Source organism: Eupeodes corollae, chromosome X (genome assembly GCF_945859685.1).
Source record: "Eupeodes corollae chromosome X, idEupCoro1.1, whole genome shotgun sequence".
Lineage (NCBI taxonomy): Eukaryota > Metazoa > Arthropoda > Insecta > Diptera > Syrphidae > Eupeodes > Eupeodes corollae.
The window spans coordinates 1,514,568-1,540,024 of record NC_079150.1 but is presented as its reverse complement, the minus strand read 5'-3'; the positions used below and the strand labels follow the sequence as shown (position 1 = coordinate 1,540,024).

Here is a 25,457-nt window from a genome sequence, read left to right as displayed (position 1 = left end):
CTATATTTAGATATTAAGTCTTGAAATGCAGTTTACTGAAAAAAAAGAAAACTATCGAGTTTTCAATGACAATGGACATTTATTTACAAATATACAACCATTAAAAATAAAAACTGAGACAAATCAAGCCCATATTTTTGTGTTGAAACAGAAAAAAATTACTTAAAAAATGTTCATTAGTAACAAAGTTCATAAATTTCATTAGAGTTAATGTAGTAAATCAATGATTTTAATCAGATTTTGTTTATGTGTTTTGAAAATTTAAACATCAAAAATAAAAGTTCGAAATTGAAAATGCTATTGGCTGAATTCAATTTCAAATTATTAAAATAAAAAAAAGATTCAGAAAGGACATTTAAAAAAATTAAGTGGATGGTTTATCCAAAATATCTCACGAACCAAAAACACTAGCGACTTGAATTAAACTTTATATTATAAATAAATTAATTATTTTGAGAAATAAGACTATAAGGTATGTAGGGGGGGCACGATTCCCGGCTGAAAACACCTGCTTGGGCACACTATAGGATTTGGGGTAATTTGAAATTAAAATAAAAGAAATTTAGCTCTATTTCACTTTTTTTAAATGTCACAACACCAACTGTTAGTAATTGTGTTTATTACACTTTACAAAAGTAAAATAAGGCCAACTATTGGAATTTGATGATATAATGATTAATATTGTTTTCAGGAGATTGTTTAAATGTCCTTTAATTTTACGATTTTGATTTAAAAAAATGTAAAATAAAAAAACATGTAACTAATTCTCTGGAACGTGGGAAACGATTAAACAGTACTTTTGTTCTTAAAGGATTTGCATCCATTTTTTCAATTTATAGTGTTTTTTAAATGTTTTCAAAAATTGATTTAAAAAGTCATATAACTTATTGGGTTAGATTCGTGTATTAAAATTGTAGAAAATATGCCATTAAAATAAATCACAAATTCCACTGTTTGTATAGGCTTGTCAGATACTAGTTACGCTAGTTTATGGATGCTATTTTTAATTTTAAAGGTATGCAATACAAATCATTATCATAGAAGGAGCTAAAGCCATTTCTTAAAATGAAAATATTTTATATGATATAACGTAACGGACTGGAATTTTAATTTTGTTTTTCTTTTTTTTATTTTATTTTAAAAAGTTTGTAAGACTTTAATGAAATAAAATAAATTGTACTCTAGTCATATGTGCAAATACTTATTCATACAACCTTGTTTAATGGGAGCGGGTCAAAATGCTATATTTTAAAATACTGTATGGTAAAAGTTCTGTATGATAATACTGTATGGTTTATTTTCTGTAAGTTCTGTACTTTTAAAATACTGTATCACAAAATGCACAAAGTACACACTTTTTACTTCATCGAAACGATTTATATTAAGCCTTATTTATAGCATATTTTTCAAATACAGAATGTTTGTATACAAAATTTTTAAGCACAGAATTTTGACGACAACATTTGCGTGCAGAAGTATTTAAGGAAACAAATGTGAATCACAATAAATTTTACTATCAAAACGGGTTGAAAATTGTATAATTGATCTATGATTTTCATAATTGTTTTATAGGAAAAAATTAGTGGAAGTCTGTTGAAAATTTAATCAAATGTTTGTTTCATTGTATGCACCTAATCTAAGGACTCTCTTCAAATAGTAAAAATTAAAAATTTATTAAAATAACTGGAATCGCACTATTAAAGAAATACTTGGAACAAATTTTACACAAGTTTACTTAAAGCCTTGACGGATGTGTTTATAATCAAAAACGATACGAAGTTTTTTGTTACTGTTAATATAATTTCCTCTGCAGTGTACCCACATATTATCTTTTGTTTAATCTACATTTACTTTGTTACCTTGTTGTCTGGACTTTTTCTGTCTGAGAAGAAGAATAAAAAAGATAAATCGACTATCTGTGATTTGAGATTATTGTACTAATTCTTATTATCTTGATGATATCGTCATCAACTTTACTGTAAACAAATACGATGAATAAGATATAAGAATTGAGAATTTTTAGTAATCAAACGCACTTCGAGAACTTCGGTAACAGTTTTTAATAAATTTCATTCAATAAATTATATGCTTAGTAACTTCTTAATAATTTTAAAATCCGTATAAGAACTTTTATTTTTTTTTTAAGTTTATGTTTTCCACATGTCTAAGTGTATTTATTAAATTGCTAGCAAACCCAAAATAATTACATCATTACAGAGCCAAAGTCTGTAACGAATTAATAACAATATTATATACGTGAAATCGTGAGCAACAATAAATTACAACGAAACTAAAAAAATTGTAATGAATTGATCGTTGGCCGAACGATTTCTTCAAAATAAGAAGAATTTCAAGTATCGGTGTTCCCTAAATTTAAACAACAAACTATAAGAAAGAAGTAAAGTAACTACTTAAAGTGCATTATTTTAAAAATCCTTTATTTATTAAAAATTTGCTAAATACGAAAATATTAATTCACTTTTCCGAAGATTTTTTAACAATATCAGTTATTGAAAACAAACTCACTTTTTGAAATGTTACAAATTCAGAAGCTATATCGATCTAAAAAAAAGCTTAAGGAGATTTCGAAAGGTTATGAATCTGAAATGTTTTAGAAATTTGGACTTTTGTTATTAAAAAATCATCATCAAAAAATCCAAAATAGTGTGTGTGTTTTTTTACGTCTGTATGCATATACATATTCAAAAATCTTCAATTTTATTCAAGAACTTTAAGACTCTGAAAAATATTATACAAATCTTTTCTTGTTTTTCTTGAAACAAATCTGAATCTATTTTAATATTAGTGAATTTTGTTCTATAGCATAAACAAAAGCTTTTAAAATTTGTGTTGTTCTACACAGCAATTAAATATTTCTCTCCGAAAAATCGCATAATTAATTCTCCATGGTACACAAATCAGTATAAATAAAAAGTACCTAAAACAATTAGGTAATGTACATTGTACATTAAACAGCATAATCTCTAAAAATCGAACTGTATACAATAATAATAATCAAATTAATTATTTATTTACATATTCGGCACCACCACCATAGGACCTTCAATTTCCATCTGCTTTCTCTCCTCTTTTACCACTGCTTTCGATGCCGTGCGTCGCGTCGTCGCTCGTCGGCGATGCCAGCTGATGAAAACTTAAATGGTCTTGAGGGGATCTTGCTGCAACCCAATTAAACAATTCAATTGCTGCATTGCATGTGGTTTCACAATAAACAAAGATTTAACGCTGGCTGCTTCAGCGTACTGCACATACGAGTATGTATGTACTTAATCTTACCTAGTCTCCCCAAACACTTGATGGAGTTGTAATCTTTGTGCCCATACACAACTACTCACATCCACCAAAAGGGTGGGACACTTCATCATAGATGACGTCAACAGAGTCTTTCAACTGACGTATACAAAAGCAACAAAAAAGCTTTTTAGATAAAGCAGAGAAATTAAGCAATGGTTTTCTTATAACACATGTCCTCTCCTATATACCTACCTTATGATGTGAATTAGATAGATGTGGATATGACGGGGAATTAATGAATGATTTTCCTACATCATGTGGAATTTTGGTTTTGTTTCTGTTTTATCTATCATTGACACCGTCATTGATGCTCGGGGAGAGTACGATAGCTTAGGTGCCAAAAATTGATAGAGGGGTGAAAAACCCCCGTATGTTAAAAATTTGTCTACTTATTAATAGGACCTACAATCCACATGAGGATTGTTCTAGAAAAAATTAAATTATACTAAAACAAATTCGAAATTGTGAAATTATTTGTAGGTCCTATTAATAAGTAGACAGATTTTTAACATACTTTAGGAGTTTTTTTATCATTCCTCAATGTTTTTAAATTTTTATTGAGAAACTCGACGTCTTACTTTATCCATTATATGGTTCACTATATGGTATTAAAGTCAGGTGACTTTTTCTGTGTTTTAAGCACCTAAGGGAAGTTATATACGTAATAACCACGACCTTGCTGTTCAAGATGTGTGCTGATGAAATTGTCTTGTATACTGAAATGTAAGTTCCGATCACCTGAACTTTCAATACGCATCCTCAAACCTCATACCAACGAAACGCCATGCTTTACAGTAGTCCGAGACCCGTTGGTTTTCGCCATTCATAAATTCTTTCATTTGAACCTTTCAGGTTAAATTTGTTTCCGTCCTTGAACAAAACCTAAATTGTAATATTGTCTTATGTTTAATGGTTAAATAACAATACAAAAATATGTAAGGTAGTTGAGGTTCCTTATTCCAACAAGACATATTATGTGTTATGCGTTCATTATTAAACTTAAGTCTTTTATTTCTATTTTTTCACCAATGTATCTATAACTTTTTATACACGTCTGCATGACCATTTTGGCCATTACTTCGATGGCGATGCTTCTTCTTCTGATGGTTTCGTTGCGGGTTGGTGATAATATCCCCCAAGATATAATCCCCAAAGGAAAGTCCCCAAATACATAATCCCAAAAACGAAATCCCCAGTAGCAAAATTCCCAAAGAGAGAACACCCAGGGCGAAAATCCCCAAGTGAATATCCCCAAAACAATTATGTTTAAGTAGTGAATCATGCGAATAAATCGCGCGCGCAATTTTAATCGCATGATCAACTACTTGATCATAATTGTTTTGAATATATTAAATTTCATTTATTTACATGAAATGCAATCTAAAGATTTGGAAGCAATAACTTCATCCATTTCAATTTGTATTCCAAAACAAAAGAAATACTTGGCACTACTAAGCAACACTTAGACCCTCTAAGCAAGCCTTACGAATACAATGATTCTCTATGAATACTGAAGTCAGACTGAAAAGTGCATGCCTTCATAGTGATTTTTTGTTTATAAACTATTTATGTAATAAATAATGTTTTTAAAAAATAAAGTTAAATCCCTGAAATGGGATGATTAATTCATTGTTCATAATTTCGGGGTTTTTGTTGTTCACGCTATAGAGTGCTCAGTATAATACAAATTGATTAAATTTTTTTGGGGACATTATCCCGTAAGGATTCTTGATTTTTTTTTGGGATTCAATACGACACCCTTTCTTTGCCGACTTCTTTACTCGTGGTTTTTTTAGAGATTCCAAAGATAAGAATAGGATATTTAGTTGATAAGCCTAAAAAGAAGCTTCTCATCGTACTTCTTTTCTTTTACTTTTCACCTCATTAAAAATAAATTTTTATTTATAAATTCAATATAGACAAAATGTATGTAATAATCGTAAAACAGACTGATTTATTTACTTCATCAATGTAGACTTCTTCCTGTCAGGATATTTCTCTCTCATAGTCCTTAACTACCAATAAAACAAAACATGCATCTAGTACAATGCATTCCAGTTGGAGCTTTAAATGTGTTTTTTTCTTTTCAGAAACGACTTCCAAGAAGTCAGTTCTAGTAGTTAGTTTTAGTAATTTTGAGGCTGAAATTGTTGTAGCTGATGTTTCGATAAAACAATATCAGAAAATATTAGTCTCGACATTCAGTACATTTTTTATAAAAATACAATCGTCAGTTTTCTTTATAAAAAATAAAATAAAAAATAGTTCCCAAAATTGGTAAAAAATTATATTCGATTCTCAATATCTCGTAAATAAATGAAAATATTGACTTCAAAGCTCAAACTAATTTCATTCTGTGCTTAGTTTTCTAAAACAAAACGAATACGTATTTGTTTACATAGGAAATAAAAACTTTGAAGAAATGCTACTTAAATTAGTAAGAATTTTGACTAAAAATCTCGTTAACAAAAATAGATTTCGAAACCCAACTTTTTCATCATAATGCAAAATATTGTTGATAATTTAAAGTTAATCTTTTAGAAAAAATCAACTCAGAAAATATTTAAATAAAGCACGAAAACCTACAAAAACCGCACAAAATTGATAAGAAATTCAATGTTTTCATCCTACACAAATTATTGTTAAGAATATTTTATTACAGTTTTAAGCAATATCAATATTTTGAAGTTGATTGCGATTTTTTCAAAACTACTCCTATCCTCAGCATTATAGCTATTTACAATATGCTCCAGTACCCTCACTAAGGTCAAGAAAAAAACGCCATTTATGGCCTATGGCAGTATGGACAATGTACATAGATTGAACATATTGCTGCAGAGTATATTTAAATAATTTAGAGTATCAAATTGCTATGGTTCGAATAATAATGAAGAGATAGGTATTGATGTTTTACACTTAAATTTTATTTTTTGTTTATCTGATAACATTGATCTGATTATAAAGGGTGATTTGTTAGGTTGTATATTTTGGCAACACTGGTTTAAACAGCTGAAGAAAGTTTCGTGTTTTGTTTCACTGTCAAATATCTTCAGTTTGGTCTATAATTTAACCACGAATCGTCTTGCAAACGAAAAACGCTTATAAATTATTGAATTTTATTATCAAAATGAGTGATCTGTTAAGAGAGTTCATGGCGGGCTTGTCCCAAAAAAATTGTGTTCAGCGACGAAGCTTATTTTTGGCTCGATGGGTACATAAATAAGCAGAATTGTGGATTCTGGAGTGAATATCAACCAGAAGCATTGCAAGTCACAGTTACAAAAAGTCACAATTTGGTGCGGCTTATGGGGTGGTGGCATCATTGGACCGTACTTCCTCAAACATGATATGAATCGTAACGTAACTGCGAATTGTGAGTGCTACCTTGAGATGATATCCAACTTTTTTTGCCCAAAATGCAAGAGCTTGACTTGCATGACATGTGGTTTCACCAAGACGATGCCACATGCCACACAGCACGCGAAACAAGGGATTTATTGGGCTTATTAAAGCTCATGCCTATACAGGCAAGCCCGCTTCAATCGACGCATTGAAAGACAACATTGAAGCATTTATTTGTGAGATATCAGTCGAAATGTTGGAAAAAGTATGCCAAAATTTGACTAAGCGGATGGACTATTTGAGGCGCAGTCAAGGTCAACATTTGCATAAAATAATAATCATACATTAAATTACCAGGGTCGTTTGAAAAGTCCGTGCGAAAATAAAAACTGCTTAATTTTTTTGGATAAACCTTTTTTATTTTTCAACGTAGTCTCCTTTCATGCTTATACACTTCGTCCAACGCTGCTCTAGTTTGTTGATCCCTTCCAAAGAATAGGATTTGTCCAAGTCTGTAAAGTAGCCATTGGTTTCTGCAATCACCTTCTCGTTTGAATAGAATTTTTGTCCATTCAATAGTCCGAATAATAGTCTGACGGAGCCAAGTCTGGAGAATAGGGGGGATGTGGAACGATTTGGAATCCTAATTCCAAAAGTTTTGCTGTGGCAACTGCTGAGGTATGAGCTGGTGCGTTGTCGTGATGGAAAGGAACTTTTTTGTTCATTTTTTTGACTTCCTAAATTCAAACGAATGTCAAACACAAACCAAGAGACCGACCTGGCTAAAACTTGGTGTGTATTCTTTTGAGACATGCTATTAACTGTGAATAACCTCGATATGAACCAGTAGTGCCATCTTTCTGACTTTGCACGGACTTTTCAAACGACTATCGATTCAAATAAAGATTTCATGCATTTTTCTGAATTGTATGTGTTTTTTTTGAAAAAAAAACGTTTCCTATAACATTTAAAACCCACCCTTTATATAAATTGAATTGATTGAATGGAGTATATAAATATGAGATAGTTTCAGTTTTATTTCAAAAAATTTGAATTCGATAAATAATATTTATTGAAGAGTGATGACATTGCTCATATTGATTGATTATTGAACTGACTTAATCTTGTTCTTCATTGATCGAAAACAAAAACCTTAACGCCTATTTCCTACCCTCTTTTCCATTTCGTTATTTTTTAAATCTTGAAGTATAGTGAAGATGTGTGAAAATGGTATAAGAAAATTCAAACTTAAACAAATTATATAAAAAAGGAAACAAAAACCCAAACGTGCACTTGGAAGGTGTTTTCGCTCTCGTTGGCCATTCCTATAGACTTAACTTTGTATACATACTAAAAAATACAATACAGGGCGAATAAGAATTGCATCAAGTTCAAAGCATTTCCAAGGGAATCTTCTCTTGTAAGGGTTCACCCTCGTGATGTGCCAAGGATATTTTGTTTGAATTGTGTTTTGCTGGGCAATCTTTTTATTTTTTATTTTTCAATGCAATATCTTACTTGTTTTAGTTTTATTTTCTTTTTCTCGTGGTATTATTTTTTGATATTGAATATAAACACGAAGCGTTCTTAAGGTTGCACGTGTCATAAGAAAAAATGTCCAATTTTAATACTCAAACAAATTATTTTTCAGGAGAAAATATGATTGTATTCCAAATATAATGTTATTTTGGATCTTCAAAAGTTTCTCTTAAACTTGAATAAATCAAAATATAATAATTGATTTTATATACGAAGAATTATGGTTTATGGTTTTAATTTACTAATTTCAAAACATACGTTCCGATTAATATTATGGAAGATTTTTAATATGTATCTATCTACATCGAGCATCTCATTTGACAATATAAATTTGTTTGCAAACATTTTTTTAAAATATGTAATAGAGGCATGATTAAGATTATTAAGTGTGGTAACTATTTAAGAGTTTATACCCCATTCAGAAGGTACATAGCTAGGCCCCAGATTCGCATGCTCTAAAAAAACAAGAAATATGCGCCTAAAATATGCCCTTAACATTAACAAATATGGCAAAGAAAAATATAAAAAAAATCCAAAATATTCTGCTGAACTTTTCAAAAAGAATGTGAAAATAGCAGTCTTTTAATCACAGCAAAAAGTTAAACAACTTAACATAAAACATAAAATTAATTTATGTTTAACAAAAAAAAAAAACAAATAGTTTTTCTAATATAAAAATAAATCTACGTCATTTTGGCGAATTTTTAAAGGAACAAATTCTCATAAACTGAAAATTGACGATCAAAACACTATTTTTCATCCCGATTAAAGGTTGGGAAGGTTTTTTTCATTCGTTATTTTTTTAAGGGCGATTTCCATTTTTTTCCAAATTGATTCACCCATTGGCGATTCTACAGTTTTTTCTTCGGAATTGCTTCGTCCATTAAATTTTTTCTCCAAAAATACCTACAACTACATTTGCCACAAATCGACCCAGTCTCATTTAATCTCATCGAAAACACAAAAAATATGCTGGCAAAATATGGTTTTATTGTTTAACTTTGATCAATGAGGCAAAATATGCATTTATATTAAAATATGAAAAACTATCTGATTCTTTTGCTTCTAAGGCTGTCAAAAAAAAGTTTGCATTTGCATCAAAAACAGGGCCCTGTAACATAGCATTTAATTTCAGAATTTTCTAAAATAATTTGGTCTATGTTTAATTTACACTGATCGAAAAAATTACATTGTCCTTAATTCGAATATCGCCTTTAAATTCGTATATTTTTTAAAATTTTGAAATTGAAGTTATGTTTTTTAAGACTTATTAAAGCGAATATTTTTATAAGTACCAGTATAAAGAAGAATTGCAGTCAGATGTCTTTTACAAGAGCAATAATACAATAAATAGAGAACAAGGCCCTGACTTGAGGCCCCCAATCATTTCCTTATGCGAGTCATTTTAGAGATGCAGGGGACCTACAGTTCTTGTGCGAAATTCGTCAAGAAATCTTTGAAAACAGCTTTTCATAAGAAGAGTTACGCTTAGAGGATTTGACAATTCTTCGCAAGAGGCAGCTCCCGTAAAAAAAGCTTAAGGTGGCACATGCAGAGATGACAGTCTTACGCACTAACCATTACGCCACGCCACTACAGCAACAATACAAACATTGCATTATTCCTGTTTTCTTGGCTGGACACAAATATGTATCTACCTGTCAGTATGAGAAGTACTGTGCTTATGTATATATATATATATAATAGGTGCATCAAGAATACACTAGATTCAATATTTCTGTTAGAAATCATTGTATAGGTGCAGGCAGCTATTCACATTTTTTATAGCCAAAGTTTCAATCAAAAACCAATTAAATCTAACCTCCCATGCCATTAAAACCCACCCTAACCTGAAAACCAACTGATGCTGGCTCAAATCTTGCACACAGCAGATTTTGCAAGTGTAGGTACTTTTTCCGGAGTTCATATGTACTAAATCATGCTATCAAATCCATTTGAATTTCTACCTTAAGAGGATTGAAAGCAAAGTTTTGTAATATTGGGAAAGTTTAAACCCAGACAAAAAAAAAATTAAAAAAACATCAAATATTAGATTCTTAACTGTAGTTATATGCCTTTCCACAACTGTTGAAAGAATTATAATCAAACAAAACATTAGAATTAAAACTTTGCATACTCAGTCCTTCCTTTAATCATCATCATCATCATCATAGTAAAACTAACCAATAAAAGGAACAGAACACACAGGTACAAATTCCTGGAAAAAATAACCCCAGCCCTGCTAACATGCCCACAATCATCATAATCATCCTTTTTGGTTATAAAATCTATGTCACGCCAATCCGCAGTTCATTAACCTGCTGCTGCACCAAGCACCACTATCATCGTAGCGGCCGCCGACGCCGTACTCGTGCTCGCTGTTCATTTTTTTTGTTGTCTATCCGTCCTCAATTGACGCTATTTCATTTTCAACGTGCTTTGCATTTTAAATTAAGACAAAATTATTACGTACCTATCGCCTTTTTCACATTATAAAACCAGAAAACCATTTCACTCAATTAATTTCACTCAAGAATATGGCCCAAGAAAACCATTCCTAAGAAGAGCACACAAAGGAAAAAAAGAACTAATAAGTTATCACTCGAGTCTTTAGTAGTCTCAAGGTACACCCTTGCTTTTCTGCAAGGTACATAACATTAAGATCTTAGATCGGGCTACCAAGATGGTTGATTGTTAGGTAAACTGCAGTGTTTCTTCGATATTAATTTCCCTTAAACAGATACCTACGTTAATTTAAAAAATGGTAAATTCAATATTCGACACAAGATCAATGTTATCTTCAGGCAATGTTTAATTCAGGTAAATAAAAACTTTGCTTCTCATCTTACTCATTTTGACATTACCAAAAACGTTTTGAGCGACCTCTACCAAGCAAATGCGGCCACTTAGACATCAAAATTTTGCTATTTTCTATTCACACCATCTAATTGTTAAATGTGTCAATTTTTACCGGTTGTCTGATGTTCCGACCGGGAAAATATATCGTCAAAGAATGTTTCAAAGGTTTGCCAATTGTACGGTGGGCTAAAAATCTACAAATCTTAACTTAGTCAAATTTATTGCAATTCATTAATTATCAGCAACTTGAAATCTGTCAATTTTTACCGGTTGTCTCATGTTCCAACCGGGAAAATATATCGTCAAAGAATGTTTCAAAGGTCTGCCAATTGTACGGTGGGCTAAAAATCTACAAATCTTAACTTAGTCAAATTTATTGCATTTCATTAATTATCAGCAACTTGAATTTAAAACAATGGCACATAATTTTATACGATTTGGTTAAATGTTTAAACCCATTTTTGAAAATGTACTTAGCTTTAAAGATGATTTACCTAATTTTAAACGATTTTAACATCTTTACTATCCCTCAACAATAGTTTACTTAAGTTAAAATCACAGAATGGCTTTTAAACATGTTATGATGCTCGTTTTTAAATAAAAGCAATTCGAAATTCACTAGTTCGCAAAATAAAAAGAAAGGTTTAAAATGTTGCTAAATATTAAGCAAATTGCTAACTACATAGTAAACTGTTAAACCCTTAACTATAGGTTGTTTAAAATTTAGCGCCAATTTCTACTAATAGCTTAGACAAAACTTAAATGTCCACTAACAACTGTTTTGCATTTCAATCAAAAAAATTTTGTCAATGACAGAACTTTTAACTGATAGCTATGAACGACCTGCAAATAAAAATTCGATGATTGGTTTCAATGATGAAAACCAATGATAGCTATAATTGGCACCTAAGGGTATCTGTTCACCAGGATCTCCCGGAAACAAAATAGTACGTCTTTAATATTGGTAGGTATGTGTACACAATATTGAATTGTAAAATATTGAATTGTAACTTGAAAGTAAAACGTATTTTTTTTTAAATTTATAACTCATTTTTTAAAATGTTTATGAAAACACTTGCCGCCAAGCACTTGGTTAAGATTGATCTTGATTGTTTTTTTTGTGTGTAAAACAGTAGAAATTATAGAATCTATGAAACAGTATGTAATGATAGTGCCACAAGTAATTTTTGCGTACCTATATTTTCCTGTGCATCACATCTCTTAAGTCTTAACTTATAGGTATGGTGTACGAGTAGGTTTTGCAACAAAAATACTCAACATTATTTTGGTTCGAATGCGCTGCACATTGCACTGCACATGTCCATTTTTTGCACTCAATTGCATATTTTCATTCAAGAGAAGAGATAAATATTGTACACTCCAAGTGATGTTTTCGAGTGTTGCCACTTTAGTGTTGTTTCTGTTTTTTTCTAAATTTCGATTTAATTTGTATTAACATAATTTATTTTTTTTGTATTTCAATCCCACAAGTCCTTAAAAAGTTAGAGAGTTATACCCTTCAAAAAAAAAAACAAACAACTAAGTATTAAAATAGGGTTGGAAGAAGAATAATACGATTGTAACTTTTTATTTATGGATTAAATTTACATAAACTTTTTCTTTTTTTTTTCTTAATGATGTGATGCTGACGTAATCGCACTTTTAAGTGTTAAAATAGACAAAAAAATAAAGGATTGTCACCATATGTATACCAGGGGAATGGAAAAAATATGTCATCATGGCCAGCTTTATGGTTCCTTGTGGACTGCAACATTTACACATATTTATGTTGAAAAAGAGTCCCTTTTGGCATTCGCAGAAGCAAGAAGAAGTTCAAACCTCATTATTCTTTACTAAGTACTTATTATTATTAAAGTGGTTAGGTAAGTAATTATGACAAATACCTCACATAATTCACTACCCAACTGGTCTATACTACAAATTCGTCAATTCCAGCATGTTCAACAAAAAGAAACATAAAATTAAACTACAAATGTTTTCTAAGTATCTTATGACGAAATAATATAATTTATATGGTTAGTGGGACACCGAACCATCCTGTTTAAGCTTCCACTCTTATAAAATAAACAAACATAAAGTTGTTTTTTTTTTTAAAGAAAAACCTTCCATCTAACTTCGAAAAATCTCTATTTCATGTTTTTATTTAAAACCAAAAAATTAAATTTAATGTCACTAGGTAGATATGGATAGAATAGTGAAGTCACTCTAAAGAACGAAAAAGAATGCCACACAATGAAATACATAGGTATAACGAACCATAATTTTCATAATATTAAAACTCCTATTGCCTTATCTTTTCTCTTGCTTTATAAATTAAGTGTAAAGGTGATTAATTCTCATCGTCATCGTCATCATCTCGTCATCGGCATCGTCATCGACATTGTCATCCTCATCAGACTCACCCACCCAACCCACACGTATGTCGTTCCTCGACTCTAATTCTTTTAAGTAGGTATAGCAATAGCAGTGACAGCATACAAAATTTTGGAACACAACATAACATTCCATTTTCATTTCGCATTGACAATTATTGGCACAGCTCAAAATGAAAATGAGTGATATTGACTTTGTCCCAGTCTCAGAGTTTTCAGCAAATACAATAACAATGCGATGACAGACAATATGAGTGCAAATTTTCTCCTCAATCCTCAAGTGATTAACTTCATCTACCAGGCCGGCCAAGCTAGCCAAGCCAATCTAACCACACCTCACTTCCCGCCCACATTAGATCATAGACTATAGAAAAACAGACCCAGTACCAGTATCGAGCAGAACAGAAAGCAGAACCAGAGCTACAGCTACAGCCGGAGAGCTGCTGACGACGACGCGACGCGAAGCTGAGATACAAATACAATATTTCGAGAGAAGAAACATTTTAGCCAGTTTACATTCAGTTAGCCTCATCGAATTTTTTGGAAAGCGAACTCGAATCGAATAGAAAAGAAACTCAGTCAGTTTTTGTTTGGTGTTGGTGTACGTACGTACCTACATTTTATTATGTTTGCCGGGCACGCGATATTGCTATTCGGATTATTTTAACTCAAACACTCAGCGCCAGCGGCACATAATCAATTTCAAGGTGTGAAATCGCTCGAAAGTTATTTCAAACGCTGAAAAATAGTTTGGTGGCGATTGTGTGTTAGCGCGGTCATGTGGTACGCGTAGAGTGTTTCCTCTTTTTATTTTTTTTTTCAAATTTTAAACCAAAAAACAGCTGAAGATTCAAAAAAGTGTGTTCTTAGTGCTGCTGCTGCTGCTGTGTTGTCGGAGTGAATGTACCTACATCTACTGTTCGCTCGCTGCTGCTGCTGTTGCTGTTGCTCTTTGCCTGTGCTAAGCTAAATAGCTGTAATGGCTATGTTCTTGCATTAAGCTTCAATTCTCGCGTTAGAAAAAGATTCCTACAGTTGCAAAAAAAACATCTTCACTTTTTCACTAAACGGGTAACAAACGGTATACCTATACGGTCTTGAGTTATCTTTTTATTTCTTCTTTGATTTCTATCAAATTTGAAACCACCAAATATTCAAAACTTGAACTCAAACATAATAAATAAAAAGAAAACGCCAACCAGCCAACCGATAAATAAGACAAAACAAAAATTAAGAAATGTGTTATTTTTAATTCAAATCCACTCTTATAATTTTATTTTAAAAATTTCAAATTCAATTCAATTCCTATTTTTCTTTTGAGGTCCCTACATAAATGTCCATTACATTATTTATCTAGTGCCTAAACAATCAATCGGTCGTGCTCATAGTTTTTTTTTAGCCAAAAAACGTCCAGAACTAAAAATAATTAAATACAAAATATTGTTTTTTTCGGTGTAATTTTTGCCTATTCCAAAATATATTCTCTGCTAGTTGTGTGGTTCTATTCGTTTAGAAAAATTCTTTTAAATAAAGAATAATAAAATCCGGTTTCGAATATAATGTTCGATTGTGATTGAAATTAATATCTATTTTTTTGCAAAAAATATATATTTTTGCCTGGCTGCAAATCTCTAAATCTACTGAACCGGTTCGCGACAAAAAAAAAACAAAAAGATATAAACATCCTGTTGAACCGCGCATAGCGTTGTGGGCCTTTTTAATTCAAAACTACGATCAATAAAAAGAATAATGCAATAATACGAAGCTATCTGCATTTTTGAATATTAAAATGATTATACTTAACTGCTGAAGCAGTATGTTTCTTTAATTTTTGAATTAAATATGACGATGTGTACGAGATAAGGAATCGGGATGAAGAGGCTAGAAAAATTTTAAAAACAAAACTAAAAGAAGAACTGTGCTTATGAGTTTTTGAAATATAAGTTGTTCAATGAAGCAAAGTGGTTTGTTTTGCCGAAATTAACTGAAAAAGTCAAAACAATTTAAATCTAGAGGTTTAAGGTTGCAAATGAAGAGCAATCGTAGCAAAATAAGTTTTTTTGTACTTTCTTCGTTAGAAGTTAGCTATGTTGCTAAAAAATTTATATATACATACATTATTTTTACACTTTTATAGTGGTTAAAAGTTTAGTTACTATTTTCGTACACTCCCAAAAAACATAAATTTCTTTTATGCGTAGGTCGAAAACACGAATAAGAGAATTTATATTGGTAATAGCTCAGGTATGTTGGACATATTATGTAGGTATATCATCAATGATCAATGTTTTAATTAATCAACTATTGTTAAATCTCTGATATCATCATGATGTCATTTGGTATTTAGTTAATGTTCTTAATTGTATATGTTATACCTACAAAAAATTAACAATTTTCTTGGTTAATTTAAGAACAAAATAAATGAAAATTTGATACAGATCCGAAAATTGCTTACAAAAGATCTAAATCTTTACACACCACTTAATCTATACCAGGAAAGATTTCGAAGCTTGCAAAGGTGTATCATACTTCATAGGTACATAGTGCTTGAGGTTTTATCTATTTTTCACATCATAGGTATTGGTTGCTCTGCCTTCCCAACTAATTTATTGATGCTTTTGCAGGAAAATAGAAACATCTTAAGCTTGATTTCTGAGGATATAAATTTACAGCGTGTTGAAAATAAATGGAACAATTAGATTTTATCACACATCACAACCCTTATTATGAATTGTGATAAATTTGCATTAAGCAAAAAAAAGGCAAAATTATGGTCAGCATTTTTGTTAAAAACAAACTCTTAATCTATCTCTTTTATCGTCTTTTTAGAGAATGTTCCTTATTTTCAAAGTCAGGCCAGTAAATAATAATTACACATATTTTCTTTGACACCCTTTTCGTGCATACATTAAATTTAAATGTATTAATTTTAATATTTCTATTTTTACTGTAATTCTATATATGTGGCTGTGGAAGTTGAATAAATTTGTGCAAGCATTGATATTTTTAATTACCATATGTCTTTCATTATCTCGTTTTATTCTTTTGTGCTAAAAAATAGTCTTTTTTTATGTTAAATAATAAATTCATCGTTGGCATCATCATAATTGATAATATTTTTGTTTTAATTTATTGTATTAGTTTTGTTTGTAACAAGTACATTTATATGAGTCACATAACGTATCTATTTATCGATACATAATTACATTTAGAAAATAAATGAAGAGTTTGTATATGCGTGTAAAAACAACTTTTTTGAAACAATATCTATAACATGGATCAGGATCAGAATACGAACTTTTCAGCGATAAGGCCTTCCGCGATTGACCTTACTTACGAGTACCAGCAATCAATTTTTTTTTCAATGAAAAATACTTCTGTATTTATCGTGATGATTTTCAAAAACATATTTCCATATGAATCTATTCACTTTTTTTTGTTAATATTGAGTTCATAGAAATGTGGTACAATAATATTTAACGCAAAAAAAATATAGTTAAGGGCGAGAGCAAGGACTACAGCTAGATGGAATGGAAATTTAGTTGAAATTAAAAATTTCATGGAAGCTTTTTTTTAATTAGGTATCCCATCTTAATTATTAGGATATGGATTTTTCGTTGTTTGTAATTAAATTTTAGCACAGATACTTCTGCTGATATATATTTGGTGTTCGATACGTGGTGAGACACAAGAACATGCGTGGCAATGAACTGCATACATTCGATATATACCTATGTAAATACATATATTGGGCTTTGTGAAATACCTACCTATGAATGCCAATTAATAATATTGCATGCATATGGATTCATCTATCACTTTAAAAATAATTTTGAATTGCATATACATAGGAATATATAAACTTAAAAGGCCTTATCATTAAAAAATTTGAATCCATTTTTGTTAAGAATTTTAAAAACGCACACCCTCAACACAAACCATAATTCACGATTTTAAATGGCCATTTCTGGTCCTCATATTGATATTATATTTTTAATTTTCAAAACTGTTCATAGAACAACTGAGTTATTTGAATTTTAAATTTAGCAGTAGTAAAAAAGGGGATTTCTGCTGCTTACGAAATTATATACCAAATTCAAGCTTTCATTAAAATATATTTCTCTCATATAATTTAAATCTTTACAAGTCTAAAGGAATATTTTCTTAAAAAGGTATATGTCATCCCTAACTTTTAAAGATATTTGCCTACAAAGGCAGCTCAGAAAAAAAATGTTTTAAAGGTAAGAAGCTCGCAAGATATAAGCATGGATGGATGAGCTAAACCTTTAATTTTTTGACAATTTTGTTCGTGCAATTCCTTTGATAAAAAATGAGCTAAATATTTCCCATTTGGTCTCAACCCTTAGAGACCACTATACTTATACACGCCACGGCCACACGGGATCACACACTACCCCACGATGCAAAACCCAATTAAAAATGATATGTGTGTAGATATTTTAGGATTTTTAGCTGATCCCATCATATCAGTTGAAGATTTCTTCATGGTTTTGGTTGCTCAATTTAAAGTCGAGGAAACAAATGTTCAAAGCGCCGGCCGTGTCGTCATGCATTTTTTGTGTTACTATGTATAGCAAAGTAACTTCTCAAACTTGAATGCCATCACCAGATATCATTTTTTATATACATTTGAAAGGTGTAAGACCTTTCAGCCCCTAAGACATAACCAAGTCTTGTCCATTCAAAATCTTTAGAGCTGATTCATGGTTTTCTTTTGACTCGTTGCTAAGGTAATTTTCCCATGTTAATGGATTTTATATTGGTTAGAAGAGAATACTTAGTACCTTATTAGAGCAAAATTAAATATTGGAAATTAGTTCAACAAAGAAACATAGCAAAACATTAATATTGACAGAATTGAGACCAAAGTCTCTATTACAATATTCTTTTTCACAGACATAAATATTGTTCTACGTTTGACAATATTAATCAAGGTGAAATATTCATTATTATATGAATCAAACCTCTAAGGACCGACGACGAAGCATGTTTTATGCCACTGAAAGAAGCAGAGACTAATGTAGATCAGCAGACAAATATTTGAAAAACTAAGATCTGCCGAAAAATAATTTAAAAAAAAAGCTATCCCTATCGTAAAATGTCCATTCTTTAATTTTTGTGATATTTTTCATTAACGATGCATTATAGAAAATTGAAAATTGATTTTTGTATAAAGTTTCGCTATAATGACAAATTGTGAATCGCGATTTCTACATTATCTGGCGTTTTTTTTTATATTTATATTTGAGTTTGAGTTTTAATTAAAAATCAAAATAAAATTAAGAGTTTATAAAATGTGTTAATCTTATGTTTAATCAGTTCCGCAATCGAGTTATCTCAGTCAATAAAAAAAGTACAAAAATATTAAAATTTAATATAGAATTAGGTATAATATCAAAATAGTGGAAAACATATTTTTGAGTTAACAATCAGCAAAACGCATACAAGTGTGGTGTGAGGAGGGAGAAAAAGTGTCCTGCAAGTGGGACATCCTCGATTGACAAAAAAGTTGATCTTTTTGTGTTCTAAAACAGTAAGAGGTGAGTTGTGTGAAATGTGAACATTTTGCTTATTTTGTTAAAAAAAACATACATTATTTTTAAATATATTAAAAATTGGTCATACCAAATTCTGTTAATATCCTTTAAGTTGAGATACCGCAAAATTGTGTCGCTGATTTTTGGCTAAAAATTCACAAAAAGGAAATATGGTGTTGATTTTTTCCCGAAAATGGCAAGATAATAATTTTATTTCCGTCCGCTTAACTGTTACAAAAATGTTTAAACCTACAAATATGCAACTATCTGCTATTTTAGGTACAAAGGCAAGTCTATTTTACCCCTAAACGATATACATAGGTATGTGGTGCTAAATTCTTCTTGACATAGCGTGCAGCTAAGGAAAATTATGCTAGGTACAATGTTAAATCAAAAATATTATGACGTTATTTTGGTCGTCTATCCCTAGTAGCATAATGTCACCGAGAACACAATATTCTCTGTCTGCCCTTCGTTTATTAATTTAATTGAATTTGGCGCAGTTTTATTTCTTACAAGTAGATAAAGTTAGTTCCACATGTTTTTATTTGTATTATTTTGCGTTTGAGATAATAAACAATCTTGACACATTTGAAAACAAAAGTGATGATGATGATGATATTTTCGTTCATATATTCTCGTTTACATTTGCAAATGCGATAAGAATATTTACCTACCTCTTCGATAAAGATATTTTACTTCACTATATGTTTATGATTTGTATATCTGATATTTTATTATATTAACAAACAAAAAAAACTGTAAGTTTAAATGTCAGTGAACAAAATGTTTTCTGTTGATGATGATAAAATTCTTGTCAAACGAACTTTGATAAGCAATATAATTGTGTGTTTTTTGCGGGTTTGATTGTTTTATTATAAGTGTATTTATTAATATATATATAGGTACATGTTTACACAAATATATATTTCTCTTTAAATTCACTTTTCTTGGCATTGATAATTTGTTTCATAAATAGAATTTTATGATTGCATGGTAGAAACAAGATAAGACTTATAAAAAGTAGCTAGTTCAGGGCATGAAGATTGATGAATTACCCTTCTATAATTGGTATATGATGTCAATTTAAGATTGAAAACTATTTTTTTGACAAATGTCAAATTAACTGACGTTTTCGTTTCCCTAAAAAACTCGAAAAGTACTGTTAAGTAAAAGTATAAACATAAGCAATCAAAATGAAAGCAATCGATTTGAAAGTTCTTAAAAAAAATACATTTGTATATATTTATTTTAAAATTAAATATTCATAATGTGGTGAATTAAGATGGGTTAAAATATGTCACCTAAAAATGCCACATTTATACTCGTACATATGTCCATATATACCGGTGTACCCCACCTTTTTATATCATGTTCAAAGTTCGTAGAAGGGATGGATGTTAGTATTGTTTTTCTTTTTTTCTAATTCACGTCAAACTCCTTTTCATACTATATTCTGCTTCTTTAAGTTGTATCAGTTTTATTATGTAGCCATGCTCTCAATTTCATTATTCATGTTCCACTTCCACAGAAAATTTGCACATATTTTCATTGTTAGAAAATATTCTATGAATGTCATAATACAGGGTGCGTCATCGTAATCGTGAGGGAAATGAAATGTATTTTAAAAAGGCATAAGTCAATTTCTAATTGAGCTAGAAATTGAAAAATCTTGCGGCGTTGAGAAGAGGAAAGAAGAAACATTTGGTTGATATAGTATACATTCATTTGAAAAAAATATAAATTATTCAGGAAAATTTTGAAGCCGTTTTTGGCAATTTACTAAGCTTAACAATTTGCTAAACTTAAAATCACGGAATTACAACTTTAACTTGTACCAATTTGCTTAATCCATGTGACATTTGCGCAATTATTCTTATAAGAGCAGTGGATGAAATTTTCCAGGCAATCGCATGTAGTTGGATTTAAACGTGTAAGAATCACTATGACGAAGAATGCACTACTGCGCGATTTTTTGTGAGTCAGTCCTGGATGGAGGTTCCTTATTTTACCAAACAAATTGTAACTTTAACTCCAATAAAGATAACGCTATGATTTTGTTTTCCATTTCCTTGATGCACCCAGTATAATGTACATATATATTATTATTATAAATATATTGGTATATGAGTCATATACTCTTTAGCTTGTATTTAAAAAAATATAAATATTAACATTTCTATTTCAACAAGTAGGTATCACAAACAAACTTGTATTTAAAGTTAGACATTCTCAAGTCATCCGAGAGAGAGACCACGTTATTTTTAGGAATTTTACCTAGCATTATTCCTGCTCTTTCTTATAATTCATCTGTCAATTCCTTTCTCCTTAAATTTGAAATAAGAAAGAAGTAAAGTTAAATAAATATAAATTGTTTTGGTTGAATGTAAAAAATGTAACCTTTGCCACTAATTGAACCTCGAGTCAAATGCCTGAAAAGTACTTCATAAATAAATGTATGTGCAGATGAACTGATATGACACCTTTAAACGATAGGTTTTTAAAAAAATTGTCATAAAAACCATTTCTATGTTTTTTTTTATTTGGTTTACTCTTGCATACCTAATTTAGCATAGAGACAAAAATTAAATTGTCAACAATTAGCATTAAAAATTAGTGGATTTTTTCTTCTTTTCATTAACATAAGCTTGTAAATGATTTTGATTATTATATGTCCACATAGTCATTTATTTGATTTTCCCATCACAATATTGCAACTTTGGTGAATTAATTCAAGTTAAACATTAAACAAATTCACTTGGTTAGAATTTTTTTTAAAACTCATTCATTCGTTTGAATAAAAAGCGCCTATTTATGCGCGATTGACAACAGACACCAGAACCGAAGCTTTTGTACAGTGAGGAAGACTGGCTCAAAGCTTGGTTAGAAAACGAAATTAACATTGACAGAAACAGAAACAGAGATCAAAAGGAAGATTTGTTAGTTTAATGTAAAACTTATTTCAACAAGCTTCTAAACCCTTTAAATTTAGAATGCATTTTTTCCGAAAAGGTTAGTTTTAATAATTTTCATAATAAGTCTTTAGTAAACTACGCTGCCCGAATTCAAATCCGGCTTCAAAATGAATGTATCACTTGAGGATTTGCAGATATCACTTTTTAAAATTTGAAAAAAAAGTTTATGCAGTAGCTTTTCCAATAAAACCCGTGTTTTTTTTCCAAACGCTAAACCATTTTTGCTGAAATTGTTTTCAACAAAAAAAGACAAAACGGCTTGTTTATGCAATTCTATTATATCAATTTCTTAAAATTTTCAACACTTGAGGAAATATTTAAATTAGAGCTTGGATTCGAAATCAACACCAAAAATCAAGTCTAAAACTTATTTTCCAAAATACTTCCAAATTGAAGTATCAAATTTAAGTTTTTTCCGAAACATCATGTATCGATTCAAATAAGGACTCAAAACTAATGAGAATTTCCTGAAACCTAGAAAGATACTAAAATGCTTAAAATTATATTTTAAAAAGAAAAAGATTTGTATTTTTTTAAATCATCGTACAATTTATCGTTAGAAAATATTTTGAGATTTAACTAAGGCTTAAAAACCCTGCTTTTGGTTGTTTTTTACATTTCAAAAGAACATATTTTTTATAATAATTGATGTGATGGAAAAATTCATAGGCTACATATGAAATTCGGACATCTCAATCCTTTATACAATTATTATTTTGTTTGTGCAACAGAAAAAAGACGCAATTTTGTCCACCCAGTGTTATTTACTTTTACATATATGATGTTTTCAACAAAAGTTGTTTCCGCTGCCTGTCGTTGTTTATAAAGTAATTTTATTCTTAATGACATATATGTATGTGGTCTAGCTGTCTAAAATCATACCCATATCGACATTAATGCAAACATCAACTTTTATTAATATTTTCTATTAATAATCTCAAAAAAGTGGCAAAGTTCATCTAAGAAAATTCCCTAGCATAATATTGTATTTTATAATATACAAGTATAGTATACTTACAAGCGTTGGTAGCTATTTCGAAAAGGAAAGTACATACGTTACTGTTTATGAAAGCAAAATTTTCCACTTTTTTGAAATGTGTTTCCACTATAGGTACCGATGTCTACCGACTGAGATCATTATGGCATTTTGTTAATGAATTTCAGTTCGAAATTATTGTTGCAAGGCAACACCATAAAAACAGTACCCTTAAAAATTCGACGTCATTCATTGTTTTTACTGTCAAGTGTCAAGAGAAAGTAAAGCTTATAACCATTCCGAAGCTAAACCGAACTGCCTCTAACTGTCTCAGGCTCTCCCGCTTTTCTACTTTTATTCTATCGCCCTATACTTGAAAAAAAAAAATAATAAATAGTATTGCAATAAGTTTATGACATAGTCGAATAATAAAAATGTTTTGAATAATTATTATAACTTTTATTTATGTGCTTTGCGTTCCGAGAGTGGACGATGATGAGATGAACGAACATTTTTGCTGGCATTATGGTATGGTGTGGCTCAGAGGATGATAAAAATGATGATGATGGTGATGATGATGGTGACGGTAATAGTGATGATGAAGAGGAAGAGGGGAGCAATAGTTAAAAATAAAATTTTCAGGTTGAGCTAAATGAAATTTAGCACACGTATATTTCGGTCTTTACAAGCTCTTCGCATCTTCTAATATACGAGTACAAAAACAATTGAGAAGTGACAAGGTAACTTGGGGTTGTACGTTATAGTACTCGTACATACCCGTATACATTTTTTCGTTTACATTTTTGTTTTAAATTTCCTCGCAAAATAAATTCATTCAGATAGGTAGGAAAACATAGACGACATGTGTGACTACGGCTGTGACTTCTATGACCATGGCAAAGCTAGGCAACGCAACGATTTCGTTGGGAAATGAAAGAAAGGAAAGGCCTGGCAAGTTTTATGGATTAACTATGAAGTTGGTGGTTTTAGTAAAAATCAGGAAATCAATAATTTTCTCTTTTTTCATATCTCAATACGAATTCCGTTTACCTATGTACATCAATATCTGTATCTATCGACAGTATTAATTTATTGTTGTGTGATATTTTTAAAGCAATAGACGTTTTATTTATATAGCCAGCAGAGGCTTGGCCAATCATTACGTAACAGTTTAGGTAGTTAGTGGCAAGAGTAAAATATATGAATAACAATACAATGCACATGTCGGGCGGGGTGTGTTTTCGATTCGAAGAAATACCTATTATAGTTATAATGGGTGCACTGGCATCATCGTATTTTTATGACTTCATTGTCAACATTTTAAGCATATAGTTAGTAACCTAGTTTTTTTAAGTTTTTTTTTTAAATTTAATAGTAGGTTTTTATAATCCTGATCCATAAACCAATCCATGGTATAGGGAAGATTACGATAACTTGGCTCCAAGATTTGATAACGTGATTTTGTAGAGGAGTCAAAAAGAAGCACAAGGGTTGGATTGTCTCCCTCCTTTTAGGAGGTAGGGGCACTTTTAGAAAAGATGAATTAAATTAAAAATTAAAATATTAAAAAACAATGGCAACACTTACAATAAAGTGTTATACTGCATTTAAAAGCCATAAATTTGTTCTATAATCCTACATTTATATAATTAAATTACTCATGTCAATTGTTTTTGAGAAATTTGCATTCAAAGTCAAAGTCATTGTTTTCAATGTTGCGAAATGAAATTGTAAATTAACTTATATGTGTATCATGTTAATATCAATTCTGAATCGAAGAAAAAAATCACGCATGGTTCTATGTCTTCTAGTCTTTGAGAAAATCGAAAATTACCAACAAATTTTTTGCAAAATGGTAGAACATTTTTCAACTGGTCATTCTGATGATTTTTTTTTAATTTGTTCCGCAAAGAATATGTTTGAGATAAATTCGATAAAACAATTAACGTGTCAAAAATTTCACAAAAATTGTCAGAGAAAAAGTTCAAAAAGCTGTCCGCTGAGTTCTACGCTCCTATAGGATACCTCGCTAGGGCCGTTTTTGTCATAATCCGATATTTATGTTCTGCCATCGATTTTGTGCCATCATTGTTTTTTTATATACAAAAAAGTTATTGCTCCATATGTTTGAATACTTTTCGCATTTCCACCTTACATACGAGCATGATCGTAAAAATTATCCAACTATGAAAACGCCAGTAATTTTAATTCAATTTCCAGTCGATAAATTCATATACAGTATAAATATTCAAAAATAAGTAACAAATTAAAAAAGAAAATGTTTCCATCCAGTTTCATCGGTTTTCAATTCACTTAACCCTGTAACATACTTGGTCAACACAATCTATCAAGCAGTGTTCTGTTTTTAAATATGACAACATAGAAGCTTTTGAAGTTGTTGAAGAAAACGTCGCTAAATGTAAAATCGAGTGAATTTTAAAATCAATTGGAATTTGGAATACACTAATCACTCATAGATTTTGCTCTTTGACCAATCTTG

General features: G+C 30.3%; 2 protein-coding genes across 15 annotated transcripts in view; one reads left to right on the top strand and one right to left on the bottom strand.

The window, feature by feature from the left end:
- Positions 1 to 25,457, bottom strand: part of LOC129953197 (glutamine--fructose-6-phosphate aminotransferase [isomerizing] 2) — a 233,214-nt gene that overhangs the window by 111,802 nt on the left and 95,955 nt on the right. The gene's annotated exons all lie outside the window — the stretch shown is intronic.
- Positions 1 to 25,457, top strand: part of LOC129953195 (plasma membrane calcium-transporting ATPase 3) — a 127,316-nt gene that overhangs the window by 39,422 nt on the left and 62,437 nt on the right. For 6 of the 14 annotated variants that reach the window (XM_056066110.1, XM_056066108.1, XM_056066109.1 and 3 more), the window contains exons 1-2: positions 13,894 to 14,519; positions 18,789 to 19,009. The exons of 4 other annotated variants lie outside the window; for them this stretch is intronic. The gene's annotated coding sequence lies outside the window, so the exon portion shown is untranslated. Of the gene's footprint in view, positions 1 to 13,892; positions 14,530 to 18,788; positions 19,010 to 25,457 lie in introns of those variants that run through there. 4 more of the 14 variants (XM_056066107.1, XM_056066100.1, XM_056066102.1 and 1 more) reach the window with 4 other exon arrangements.